This window comes from Canis aureus, chromosome 20 (assembly GCF_053574225.1).
Source record: "Canis aureus isolate CA01 chromosome 20, VMU_Caureus_v.1.0, whole genome shotgun sequence".
NCBI lineage: Eukaryota > Metazoa > Chordata > Mammalia > Carnivora > Canidae > Canis > Canis aureus.
This window is the reverse complement of record NC_135630.1, coordinates 24069298-24083965: the sequence shown is the minus strand read 5'-3', so window position 1 is coordinate 24083965 and position 14668 is coordinate 24069298. Positions and strand designations below refer to the sequence as shown.

The 14668-nt window shown below is 37.8% G+C and overlaps 1 protein-coding gene across 2 annotated transcripts in view; it reads right to left on the bottom strand.

The window, feature by feature from the left end:
• SMIM43 (small integral membrane protein 43) overlaps positions 1-14649 on the bottom strand; it is a 37963-nt gene extending 23314 nt beyond the window's left edge. For both annotated transcript variants that reach the window (XM_077861163.1, XM_077861165.1), the window contains exon 1: positions 14500-14649. The gene's annotated coding sequence lies outside the window, so the exon portion shown is untranslated. The remainder of the gene's footprint in view (positions 1-14499) is intronic.
• Positions 14650-14668: the final 19 nt, after the last annotated feature.

The following is a 14668-nucleotide window of genomic DNA, read 5'->3' as shown; positions in this document are numbered from 1 at the left end:
TCCACTGGAAGCTCTTAAATACCCAACCCAACCATGTGCTTCTGAGCATAGGGTTTTTACAGCGTTTGGGCTAATCAAATAAGCACAGTTAATTTTGTGCTTTGGGACAGAAGAAAGCTTATTAACTGATGTCACAAGTCTTGAGCCAAAATAGACATCACAGCCTGCAGGGAGAGGCCACAGGGTGACAAGGCTGCTTTCTAAGAGTCCAGGTAGACATGAGCCAGAAGTTGCTAGACAGACCTTGTATCTCTCCCTGATTTTTGTCTATGGCACATACAGCATCTCCACAAAATTAAGGGGGAAAAATAAAATCTCACCACTCTAAGTACATTTACTGGTTTAAGTTTTATATAACTCTTTCCAGTGCTTATTGCCATGGATTAATTTTTACACAACATTAATCAACTGGCTTATATAAAGCTGAAAGTGTTGCCACTTAAAAGCACTCCATCAACATATACCCTGATCACCTTCTCTGTGAAAAGCAGAGTTTCAAACAGCCTGTTCAAAATCTGATTACCAAAATATTGACTAATCTCTTGCAGAAAAATAGAATGCACTGGGAAGCTTGTGAAATGCAATTTGGATGGCTAAATATGTTGTGGGTTTTTTGGGATCCTGTAAAGATTTCCAATTCTGAACAAATTTCTTTATGCATCTTAAATTAATGGCCTGGTGCTATGAAACATTGTACTTTGCCTCACCTCAACTGACTTTGGTATCCTTCATAATATTGTAGATGATGAAAACACCATCTGTCCTTCTCTTTTTTTTTTTAAGATTTTTATTTATTTATTCATGAGAGACACACAGAGAGGCAGAGACATATGGAGAGGGAGAAGCAGCCTCCATGTAGGGAGCCCCACGTAGGACCAGATCCTGAGTCTCTGGGATCATGCCCTGGGCCGAAGGCAGGCACGAACCCACTGAGCCACCCAGGCATCCCCCATCTGTCCTTCTCAAGAAGGCTTTGAAACTATTTTGAATAAAGGAGGGTAGTCTCATTGAAATTTTACATTATTTATATAATGTTGAAAAAGGTTCTGAAAAATAATTTTACATAACAGTTTTTCATAAAAAGGATGAATGGCTATTTAAAATAAAATGACATTTTCTAATTTAAAGACTTTTAAAACTTGTTTTGGAGAACCTGAAGCCTCAAACTTGAAGTCTGTCATAATCATGTTAGTGGTACTTTGATGCAAAATATGATTAGTAACATATTTTGTTACACATAGTGAACACTCACAGCTCCCCTACCAAAGAAGCGAAAGCACCAAATTAACAAATGTCTTACCTCTGGCTAGTTACCTCATTATCTAGGCATCAAAATCCTCATCTATTTAGGATTGTTGGGAAAAGCACATGTATGGAAATTGCTTTGAAAGGTGCCTGGAACACAGAAAGAATGCAAATGTGACTGTGAAGATTACTCTTGCTCAGTAGTACAATATAGGCCTGTGGTGCCAGACAAATACATTTCCATTTTCATCTTGGTCTTGATTTTCTCTCATTTATTCAATATTTACTAAGTGTCTGCCATATTCAGGCCTAGGTGCAGGGGATAGAAAACTGAATGAAACAGATTCTCCTCGTGGAGCTTAATAGAGAGACCGAGCAAACAGACCACTTTAAATGCATCCCATAAATGCTCTAAAAGCACAGAGTGGGCACTCCACCCAGTCTGGCATTTCAGGAAAGACTTCTTGCTGAAACATAAAGAATGGTTAGGAGTTGGCCAGAGAGAAAATGTGGAAGAAAGTACTTCAAGCAAAGAGAATCCCAATGCAAATGCTTGGAGGTGAGAGAGAAATTGGTGCCTTTGAGTAATTGAAAATAATTCAATAAAGTTGTAGATAGAAAGAAAAGTGTGTATAAGTGGGACTGGAAAAATAAACAGAGACTAAATTAGAAAAGGTATTGTAAACCATGGTGTAGAGTTTGGAATTTACTTTAAAGTAATGTGAAGTCATAGAAGGGTTGTATGTAAAACAGCATGATTGGATTTGTGTTTTAGAAGCATCATATGTGATGTGGAAAATGAAGAGGAAGAAGGAAAGGTTGGAGACTGGGAGGCTAAGTTGGTGGCCAATACAATAACTTAGAGAAAAGACAATAGTGACTTGAATTATGGTCATGACAACGGGGTCAGGAGAGAACCCATTGATAGGTATCAACGGATTAGGTGTTTGATAGGTAGCCTCCACTGGACTTGGTAAGTTATGAGAAAAGGTGGATATGGTAAGAATGGAGTCAAGAATGACACCCTAAGGGGTGCCTGGGTGGCTCAGTTGGTTAAGTGTCTGCCTTTGGTTCAGGTTGTGATCCCATTATCCTGGGATTGAGCCCCATGTTAGGTTCCCTGCTCAGTGAGGAGTCTGCTTTTCCCTTTCCCTCTGCCTGCCATTTTCCCTGCTTGTGTTCTCTCTTTCCCTCTCTCCCTCTCTCCTTCTCTCTCTCAAATAAATAAAATCTTAAAAAAAAAAAAAAAAGGAATGACACTCTTACATACTGGCTACTGGAGTGCTACCATTCACTAGAGAGAATATAAGGAAAAAAAAGTTTTGGAAGAGTGATAATGAGTTCAGCTGTGAACACAATGAATTTGAAATGTCCACAGAACATCTAAAGAAATCTAGAATCCAGAAGAGGTCTGGATTGAGTTCTGAAATCCCACAATACCTTTGGGAGTAATCAGCACACAACCGATAATTGAAATCAGGGAAGTGAAAACCAGGGAGAATGTAAACAAGGGAGAAATTTTCTGAGACAGAATTCAATGAAACACTGACACTTCAGATGTGAACTGAGGTAGAAAAATTCCCCAAAGGGAACTAAAAAGGAATAGTCACATAAGGTAGAAAAATCAGGAGAATTAGAAGTCATGAAAGTCAAAAGGGAAAAAAAAAAGTATTTCAAGAAGGCCACTAAAATCATAGGACAAAAGCATCTCAAGAAGACAAATGATATCAAATGATGCAGAAAAATCAAGCAAGAGATTCAATTTTCATTGGTTTTAACAATAAGGAGTTGTAAGTCTATCTAAATCCACAAACACACACAGAGACACACTCACGTGAACTTTAAATTCTCAGCTAATATAGGAGTGTTCCTCTGAGATCCACCAAGGGTCTGCTCTGTCTTGTTTTCCTTCTCTTACCACCTCCATCCTTTGTAGTTATACTACAAAGCTCCTCAGCTCTCAGCAGACCAAACTAAAGGAGGATAGAGGACAGGGGGTGGAGCACAACCTCTGGTCCTGTGGCCAAGGCCAAACTCATGTCAATGGTGCCCTGATTCCAACTGTTGTACCAAAACTTCTCCATGGAAGCAACTTATTACCATTTTAAGTGCAGACTATAAATAAAATACAATTTGACAAACTGAAGTTTTGTAGTTTAATTCTCATCTCCCAACAATGCCAGTGACCTTTAGAAAATTTAAGAAGGGAGACCATGTACTATACATTTCAATATTTCAAAATGTTTATACTAGCTTTTGCTTTTAGAGAGTACCATCTACACAGAAAACAAAAATATGCATAGCTTTATTTCTTTGCTATATTTAAGTAACCAGAAATCATTTAAGAAAGAAATGCACTTGGAAAGGTTTGCTGCAAAGAAAATGACTGACCTATTTTCAAGGTACAACTATAATTCAGAAATTCAAATGTATAAAATATCTAATTGGTCAAGGGGTTCTATGCACAAAAATTTTACATTTTTATTTCTTCTTTACTCCTTTAAAACATATGGTTTAGTTAAAAGAAATAGGATTTATTTAGATAGCAGAAGAATGTCAGATTATATGACTCATATCCTACCTAAATTTTCCTGTTGGAAAATTTCCTCTAACAGATGAGTAATCTAATTTTATGCTGGATCAGCCCCACAAACTGATACAGTTATGGGTTTGAAATAGAAGTGATTTGCTAGTTGTATGATTCAAATGCTTTTCTAGTATAATGCAATCATCCCGTTACTTTAGTAAAAAATTGAAAACTACGTAGAAAATTTCTAATGGTCTTCATTACTAATGAAGTATGCCAGTAATATAAACTAGATTTTCATCCTAAAGAGAACTAGAAGTTCCCCAAGTTCCAAAAATGCAAAGAAGGCAAATATGTAAATGATGAGCTTGACACTGATTGCAAGTAAAATTCTAAAATAGATTCTCAAACAGATGGTCTGTGGGCATTTAGAAACATAAGAGGTGACCAGCATGCGCTCGGTACAAACAAATTTTGCCAGGTAATCCAATAGGGTTATTAGACTATAATGGATTTGCAAGTTGATGTAATATATACAAGATTATCTAAAAACATGAAAAATAATGGAAATTATTCAGCCATTATAAAGTATGCAGATAGTCTATTAACTATGATATAATTTACTACGACTTTGTATAGCCAATCATCAACAAATAGTTATTGAGCATTTACTTAGTGTCTTGCACTGTGCTGAGTGCTTACACACAACCTCTTTTAATATAGTTCTACCTATGAGATAGAATAGTTCTCCACTATTATGGAGGCAGTAGAGTATGAGGCTTTTAAGCACACACACTTGGAGCCCCAGAATCTATTCAAATCCTGACTCTGTCACTTAAATGGCTGTGACCTTGAGAAAGTCACTTGATCTCTGCCTCAATTTGCTCACTCATTTGTAGAACGAAGATGGTAATAGTAACCACTTTGTAAAGAAAGAGCTAATCTATGTAAACATCTTAGAAAAGTATCTGGCATGTAATAGATGCTGTAAGAGTATCAGCTATAACAACTCTGGTTTAGAGAGGTAGGATGATAGGTCCAAGACACCAATGTTTCCCAAGCCAGGATCTAAACCCAAGGCTTCCTGATGCCCAAACCACTATAAAAATTACATTTTAGAAAATGTGTGACTTTCTTAGATGATTTCAAAGAATCTTTGACACTTGCTTCTTTAGACCTTTGTTTTAACAATGGATTTTATACCTAATGTGTCTGAAAAGCTAGTTCCTGGTTCCTGTGCTAAAACTTTCCAGGAGGCCAGGAAAGCTACTTAGGAAATTGGGTTTGCAAATTTGAAGGCTAGAGCCCTCATCTTATAAGAGGCAGATCGTTATATCTCCAGAGAGTGCTATGTGTTGACCTTATTTAATAAAGAATAAATATTGTAACAGAGGAAACTTATTAAGAACAGTAGCTAATGTTTATTATTACTAAATATGGGCTGAAGCCTGTTCTAAGTACTTTTTGCACATTATTTAACCCTCATGACCACTTTATGAGGGTGTAATTATTAGCCTCTTTTTTTTTCAGAGAAGTTTACAACTTGCCCAAGGTCACCCAGCTAATAAGTTAGAATTGGACTTTAAACCAGGAGGTTAGCTCTACAGCCCAGGCTTTTTAAATTACCTCTCATAAAACTATGTCCAGCTGTATATAGTACATGCCATAGAACCTCGAAGAAGTCATTTATTTGTTTCCAGCAACCTTCCTCCACAGCCTATTTGGTCATCTGGAATATGAAAGTCCACCACATTCATTCCCCACATTTCCAGCTTTCCTCAAATGCCTGCTCATCAGAGAGGCCCCTTCCTGATTATGTCATCCGCAGAGTAACCTTCTGGCCACTCTCTCACCCAAACCTGGTTTTACTGTTCTTTGTATCACTTGTCATTGCCAGGCATTATTATTTGCTTGTTTGTTGATTATTTTACTGTGCCCCTGTCTCTATAACATAAGCTCCAAGGGAATATTGTCTATTATTTTGTTTACTACATATTCTAGTGCTTAGAATAGAGCCTGGCACATGGTTCACTCACAAAAAAAATATTTATATAAATGACTGAATTCTTTCAAATTCCTATTTGCTACACAATCTAATTTTATTAGTAATATTAGAAATAAAATTTAAAGTGCCACTTTAAATTTTATGTAATAAAATTGTAATAGATATCTGTAATCTCCGTAATAGTTCATCTCTGTTAGAGATGTAATAGATATCTATGTTAATTTCAGCCTTCCTTTCCAATCCAAATACTGGTATTTCTCTTTATAGATATGTACTCATAACAGAGATTCCAATATGAATTTGCCTTTTCAGATAACATTACTGGATCAGGTAAAAAAAAATCCATTGCTGAAAGGATTTTTGCTTGTCAATGACTTTCAACAGACTTTTTTTTTTTAAGTAAGAGCAAAGTTGGTAAAGGCTTTTCCATCTGCACATTAGAAGTAATTTCCCATATATTTTATATTGCCAGAGATAAAAATGATAGTTCTAGTCTAGTAGGACTTAATTAACTATAGCAAGATTCTTGAGATACAAACCATGCTTTCCTTCCAGTTGACCTCTTAAAGATCATCAAAAAATTTCCTGGTCACTAAGGAAAGCATACTTTAGTGACACAGAATCAGCATTTATGTGTTACAAATTTCTTCACAAAATATTTTAGCAACATTTTGATAAAGTTGCAAAAAATGTTAAATATAGATTTTCTTTGCACTATCAACAAGATGAGAATAGGTGAGTGGAAATATGAAATCCAGAAGTAATGCTTACCTAAGAGTTTGTGCTAGAAATTGCATTAGCTGTCTATTGCTACTTAGCAGCTTAAACAATAAACGTCTATTATCTCATAGTTTCTGAGTCAGGAATCCGGGCACAGATCAGCTGGGCCTGCTTAAGGCCACTATCAAGCAGGGCTGGAGTGTTACCTGAAAGCTCAACTTGGGAAGGATCTTTTTCCAAGCTCACTTAGGTGATCATTGGCAGTATTCAGTTCCATGGGAGCTGTGGATTGTGGACCTCAGTATCTACATGGCTGTTGGTTGGAGGACATCCTTACTTGCCATGTGGCCCCCCTAACATAGAAATATAAATACGCTTCATCGCAGCCAACAAGGGAGAGAAACTTGTAGGAATATGGAAGTTACATTCTCTTATAATCACAGATGTGTCATCCCCTCAATGTTGAGGGCGTCTATTGGTTTGAGGCAAGTTACTCAAAGGGAGAAGATTATGCAGGTCTTGAAACAGGAGGTGGGGATCACTGGGGGCCATCTTTGAGGCTGCCTACCACTGAAGTACTACCTCAAAATAATACTTTCTTGCTTGTTTTTTTTTTTTTTTAAGATTTTATTTATTTGAGAGAAAGAGAGCACCAGCAAGGTGAGGGGCAAAGGAAGAGGGAGAAGCAGACTCCCTGCTGTGTTGGGGGTCTGATGTGGGGCTTGATCCCATGGACCCTGAGATCATGAGACCATGACCTGAGCCCAAGTGGGACATGTAGGATGTTTGATGGACTGAGCCACCCAGGCGCCCCTACTTTATTGCCTGTTAGAGAAATGTGCCCACATGAAACCACCTTCTTGCCTCAGCTATCCACTATCACCTTTTGAGAGTCACTGTCATCTGGTATTCTCCCATTTCTGCTGACACTGCTGCTTAGAAACAATCTGAGCTTTCCTTCTTAGGCAACTTCAGGAAGAGGTACACAAAGTGAAAACAAGAAGTAGAAGCATTTCATCTTAAATCATTAATGTGGATAAAGAGTTGATCCATGATATAGGTGCAGCATCCTGGGCTTTAGGGCTAACGGTCATACAAATGACATATTCTGTAAGAGTCTCTCAATCAAGAACCAACACCACTTTTGCACGTAGAAGTTCTCCTATTGCTTATAAATAAAAGCTAAATTACAATCTTACTCCTTCTGTATGCAAGCTTTGGGATTACAGTTGGTTCTCATCATGTCTCTCTGCATTAATGAGCCCACTTCATGGTTGTACTTCTAATTGCATGTCAAGTCTAAGCATAAGAAATGGAGTTTGGGTAATATAATAGCAGCTTTCTTATCTATGTATGGTGAACCTTTGAACAATGCAGAGGTTAAGGGTGCTGACCCCCCACAGTGTCAAAAATCTGTATATAACTTCTGACTCCCCCAAAACTTAACTACTAGGAGCTTACTGATGACCAGAGGCTTACTAATAACATAATCAATTAAATATATTTTGTATGTTACATATACTGTAGCCTTACAACAAAATAAGTGAGAGAAAACATTAAGGAAACACATTTACAGTACTGTATTGTATTTATCAGAAAAAAATCACATATAAGTGGACCCATACAGTTCAAACCCATGTTATTCAAGGGTCAACTGTAGATGTAAGTAGAACTGAAAGGGGAAAGTTAAGATCCTCACAGAGAAAGAAAATAAATTGATTTGGTATTAAGATGAAGATCACATACTTGGAATAGAAATGGATTCTCATTTATAAGCAGCAGCACAGGGTAGTGGATAAATACCTGTCTCGAGACAGACTGCCTGCAAATGAGTTCTGGTTTCATGACTTACTTTTGACCCTAGGCAAATCCTTAATCTCTCGGTGCCTTAGGTTTCCCCAACTGCAAAACAGAGATGATAATTTGATCTACCTCGTAGGGTAGTTATTAGGATTAATATTTATAAATGCTTAAATCAAGGCCTGGAACATAGAATTATATGCATGTTTGATAAATAAAAGAATTTAAGTTTTTAGTGTTCCTCATGTGACTTCCAATGCTGGTCTAGCACACAGTCATCTTGGAAATGGCCATTTCTGCCCACATGAAAAGAAAAAAAGCTGAACTAAAAAATTGACAACTTTTATTAGATCTGTCATAAACCAAAACACTGTCACAAAATCTGGAGAGGCAGACAGACTGATACAGAGAACTACAACTTACCAGAACAGAAACTCACATACAGAAACCTCAACAGGAACCTCTATGGTAGAACACCTGAGCAGTAATGAATGGACTAATTGCTGGAGTTCAATGCAGACAAGTCTGATAGTTAAAAACTCTCCATTGGGGGGGGTCACTCATGGGATGACTCCCACTCTTTCGTGAGTTTTACCTCCAGAAGCCCTACCAGGCTCTCACAGTGAATATTGGGGGGAAAAGTCTTCTCATGCTTCTGGCAAGGGGAGGGGAACAGTTAGCCATTCTGACATAGGGCCAGAACACTCTGTTCTTCTTAATAAGGCTTGTCCTCAAGAGAAACTATGTCACCAGAGCCCAAGAGACTGGGGTTTTACCACAGTCCACCTAACTTGGGGGAAAAGAAAGACCCAACTCCATTCCCCATTAGTTTTCCTGTCTTACCTAAGGAGGATGGGGTGGGGAACTGAGAATCACTTGTAAAGGTCACAGCCTAGGGGCCCAGGCTCACTAAAAGACTAAGACCAAATCATAGGACTACAGAATGCTTCCCCCTTCCCACACCTTACCAACACTAGGTGGTTATATATTCCAGTTACTTTTATCCAGTACATGATGTTTGGTTTTCAACAATAAGTTACAAGGCATACTAATAGACAAAAATATATAGTTTGAAGATGACAGAGCAAACCTCAGAAACTGTCTCAGATATGGCAAGGAATGTGGAATGATAGGACCAGGAATTTTAAAATAACTATAATTAATATGCTAAGGGCTCTAATGGAAAAAGGTAGACAACACTTAAGAACACAAGAGACCATCTAAATGACCATGGGCTTGGGGATGATGATTTTTTAGATATAATGCCAAAGATAGTATTAAAAAAAAAAAAAAACGCTGGCAAGTTGGATTCAATTAAAATTAAAAACTTCTGTAATGTAAAAGACACCGTCAAGAGAATGAGAAGGCAAGCCACGGACTGGGAGAAAATATTGCAAAACATATATGTATCATCCAAAATATACAAAGAACTCTTTAAAAAAGTGTTTTTTTTTTTTTTTTTTACAAAGCACCCTTAAAACTCAAGAATAAGAAAATATAAAACTCAATTTGAAAATAAGCAAAAGATCTGGACACCTCACCAAAGATTTGTAAATGACAAATAAGCAAATGTATTTGCTCAACATATATTAATATCATATGCCAGTAAGGAATCACAAATTAAAATAACAAGATACCACCATAGACCTATTAGAATGGTCAAGATCCAAAACACTGACAACAGCAAATGGTGGTGCAGATGTGACGCAATAAGATCTTCACTGTTGGTTGGAATGCAAAATGGTACAGCCACTCTGGAATACAGTCTGACAGGTTTCTTTACAATGCTGAACATATTCTTACCATATGATCCAGCAATTGTGCACTTTGGTATTTATCCAAATGAGTTGAAAACTGATGTCCACACAAAAACCTGTATCTGAATGTTTATAGCAGCTTTATTTCTAATTGTCAAAAACTTGGAAGCAACCAAGATGTCCTTTAATAGGTGAATGGATAGAGAAATTATGGCACACCCATAGAATGGAGTATTATTCAGTAATAAAAAAGAAAGCCACAAGAAGACATGCAAGAACCTTAAATGGGTATTGTTAAGTCAAAGAAGCCAATCATTGTAAGGAAGCACAACTTTGCTGGCACAAATCACACTGTCTAGCACATATTAGGAGCTCTGTAATCCCTTTTCTGCCTCCACTTTCCTCCAGAAGTCTCTAAGCCCTCAGTTAGCAGTGTTCCCTGGGGAAGGGGAGTGGGTAACATCTGCAAGCACATTTTTGCATAAGACTGGGAATCCCAGAGCTATGGAAAAGACCAGGCATATCACTTTCTGTAAGAAAGTTTGATTAGGGATTCTCTAACTTTAGTGTGCATAAAAATCAGCTGGAGGAGTTTTTTTTTAAACACAGATGGTAGGGCCCCTTTTGCAGAGTTTCTGATTCAGTAAGTCTAGGGTGGAAGCTGAGAATTTGCCTAATTTTCTTTGTGTTCAGGATTACTCACATGTTACAACTATCAGAGAACAATGCAAATCAAAATATTCCTTGCTTCTCCTCTCCCTTCATCTTATTGTATTTATAAGTTGAAGATATAATTTTTTATTCCTCTAAACATATAGAAAAATCTTAATAATGAGATCATATATAAATAGCAAATGATAAGAAAAGGAAGCTCTTTTAACCATTCCATAGAAGTTAGAGATGAACTTGATAATCTAGGGTTTTAAGTTCATAATATGAAGAAAAATATGGAAAGGAAATACATACTACATGTGACTTATTAGTGTTCAATCATTTTTGTCTTAGTCTGTTTGGGCTGCTATAACCAAAAATACCACAGACTCGGGGTCTCATAAACAATAGAAATTTATTTCTCACCATTCCTGGAGGCTGAAAGACTGAAATTGGGGTCCTGACATGACTGGGTGAGAGCTCTCTGAGTCACAGACTTCTTATGGTATCCTCATGTGGTGGAAGGGGCCAGGGAGCTCAGTGGGATCTCTTTTATAAACCTACTAATTCCATTCATGAAGGTTCCATCCTCCCCTTCCTACCTCCTAATGTGATCACTTTGGGGGATTAGAATTTCAACATATGAATTTGCAGGGGGACAGAAATATTCAGACCACAGCAGTTGTCAATACATAAAACGTTTTCACATATTAACTACATAGTTTCCAGTTTGAGTCTTGAAAAACAGCAAAACAAATGTCTTTGCTAAAATGTAGTTGTAAGTCAAAATCTCTTTAAATTGATAAATGTGTCAGAACAAGAAAAGAAAAATACATTTTTATTTTTTTCTGATGATAAAAGCTATTCATATGCCTTACAGAAGATTTGGAAAATATATAAAGAAGAAAGTTCAAAAAGAAAAAAAAAATCCCAGAATCCCACCACCCAGAGATAAAACCATCTTAACATTTTGCATTATTTCCTTCCAGGATAATTTTTGGAAAACCAATTTCTATATAGACAAATTGTACAGCAGACATATTATATGGCAAACAAAATTGAAAGATTCCACTTGTTCATTTATTCATCCGCCTATTAATTTCTTTCACCAGATGTACTATAATAGGCCATTCATCCATTGACTCACAAAGCATACTACCAATTTCAGTGGGAGATATAAAGATTAATAAGACATGGATCCTTATAATCTAGTAGAAGTGTATTTAGTCAGGATTCTTTTGGACACCCTTAACCAAAGACCAATTCAAATGTATTGGCTCATCAACTGGGAAGTCCAAGAAATGGTGCAAACTATTTCTACATAAGGGCTCCACTTCTCTCCCTTATTTCTCATTTTACTGGCCTCTGTCTGACTTCATTTTCAAACACATTCTCTCCATGTGGTGGCAAGGCGGCCCCTAACAGTTCCAGACTTGCATCGTCCTTACAGTTCATAATAGAGAAGGAAAGACCTACTGTCTCCCAGATTTCACATGTCAAAACTGACGAAGGGACTCTATGTAGTCTTACCTGGGTGAATAGGCAATGAGGAGAGAGGGTTGGGGCTCCATGATTGGTAGGATCTGGTTATACCCATGCCTGCTATTAACACATTGACACCAGAATAACGTGGGATCGGGACAGGGCATTCTCCAATAAAATAGAAAGATGATGGTCAGACAAAGCAAAGATGTCTAATAAAGAGGGAAAAAAGATGTGTACTCAAATATTGTGCTGTAAAGCAGGTTATATTCAGGCAGATAGTCCAGTTTAATATGCTGATTCAAACCGATTCTTCTTAAAGAACAGAATGAACAATATTATCTGAAGCCCTTTTCAAACTTCAAAAACTTTTTTCGCCTGAAAACATGAAGCCAAAGTCCCTTGGGTGTTTCAAACATTTCTAAAAATGAGATTGTGAAGTAAATATATTTTGTGATGGTACGCAGACGTGAGTGGACATGTGTTATACATCTTTGTATTAACTCTAATAAAAGGCAGATGCTGCAGTGTTAAAATTATGATAACATAATAGTGAAAGTAGGAAAGAAAGGTGGAAATCCTACCAAAGTGGAGAAAAGCAAAGGCAAATTAATCAAGCAACAGCAAGCTGACATGGTGACTCTGGATAATTTCAAGGGAAGCCTTTGGCAAGCCAAAAAAGGGAAGGAAACTAATATTTGAATAGCTATTTTGCCTAAAACACTGTGTTATTTTTTCAACTTAATACAAAGTAATTACTTATTTCCAAACTAAGATACAGAAGCTGAAGCTCACACAGATTACCTCACTCACCCAAAATCCATTTGAACTGACGTTTATCTGAAGCCAAACTCCCATTTTTTTTTCCTCTACCAGGCTGCTCCCCCGGAAAGGCTAGATTACTTCAATAAAGCCCCACTTCATTTCTGATGAAAAGAGAAATTAGTAAATGTCCACTCAAAGAAATGATGAAATTAGCCTGGAGTCCTGTTGTGAAACTGTAGTATAAAAGAACTCATGTTGTTAAAGAGCTTGAATGCCTATACTCCGTAATCTCCTTTTCCTGTTTTGAAAATCAATCAACTGTCTGAGCATGTGGACATGATTTCTGTCCACTTTCCTCTTTCACAATTTGTCACCAGGTCATGTTAAACTCATCCTATCTCATTTTTTTTGACTCTCGATGGTCCTCCTGATTGAAACACTTTTCCTTTCCTCCAGGTTGATATCATGGCTGCTTCTTGTCATCACTGACAATTCCCTTAACTCAAATGCCACCTCTACAAAACTTCTTCCTGCAACTACCCCTATTAAAATAGCCACCCCATTCTCAGATGGCATTCAATATCTGAACTTGTTTTTTTTTTTTTTTTAAAGTTTTTATTGTTTGTCTCTTCTAAAAAGAGAATAGAAGTTCCTCGAGGAAACAGGATTTTGTCCACCACTGTTCTCCAGCATTTGAATTATTCTTGGGACATAGAAGCGCATCCCCCCACCAAAAAAAAAAAAAAAAAAAAGAATTTATTGAGTATGTGGATTGCAAGTGCTACAAACTGAGACTACAATGTCATCACCCTTAGGGGAAAAATCCTGTAAGATGAAACAAAAGTAGTGGACTGGAACCTGAAAAGGAATCGTAGTGCCTATTACCTCTGAAGCAAATGTCAACCACATAATATGCAAACACTTGCATAGGACTTACTCGTTCCAGACACTGTTCTAAGCATTTTACATGTGTTAACTCGTTTTCATCCCTCATAATAAATAGGCGTATCACTCCTACTTTGCAGATGAATAATGTGAAGCCCATACACTAACTCGGCCAAGGTCGCAGACCTGTTAGTCAAGGGCAGAGGCAGAATTTCAATCTGGATCGTCTGGAGTTCCTGCTTTTAACTATTTCTCGGTACCGCCTCTCCAAAAAAAAAAAAAAAAAAAAAAAAAAAAAATGCCAGGTGGTCGGCGCGAGCATCCGGTTCCTCTATGCCCATGAAATTAGGTTTATCAGCTTGAAATAACTGCGGAGACTGAAAACACACACACACACACACACTTAGTCAAGGCTAGCGGGGATTATAACGCTGTTAGTTACAAAGTGGTTAATATTCCCAATTCTTGTCAACTCCTCAAGTCTACGAGATTTCACCTTGAGCCCGCAGTTAATACCCCCCTCACCCCAGTTTCTCCTCCTCCCCCCCCCCCCCTTCGCGCGTTCGCTCCGGGGTTTCTCCTCCGAAAACGTTTACAGACTTGGCCTCTGCAGCTTCCTAGCGGCTGAATCCCAAGTTCTTCATCTCTGTGAGTAACAATACCTGTCTAGCTACCCCGTTAGAACTGATGAAACGGTGGAATGTGAAAGCCCCATGCGGATATCGACTTCTATGCCTGAGAGTTACACCCGCCTCTCCGCCGGCGCGCTCGCCTCTCCCACTGTGCTCTGCACGCGAGCGCCCGCAGGCCTCCGCGCTTGCGCACTGGGGC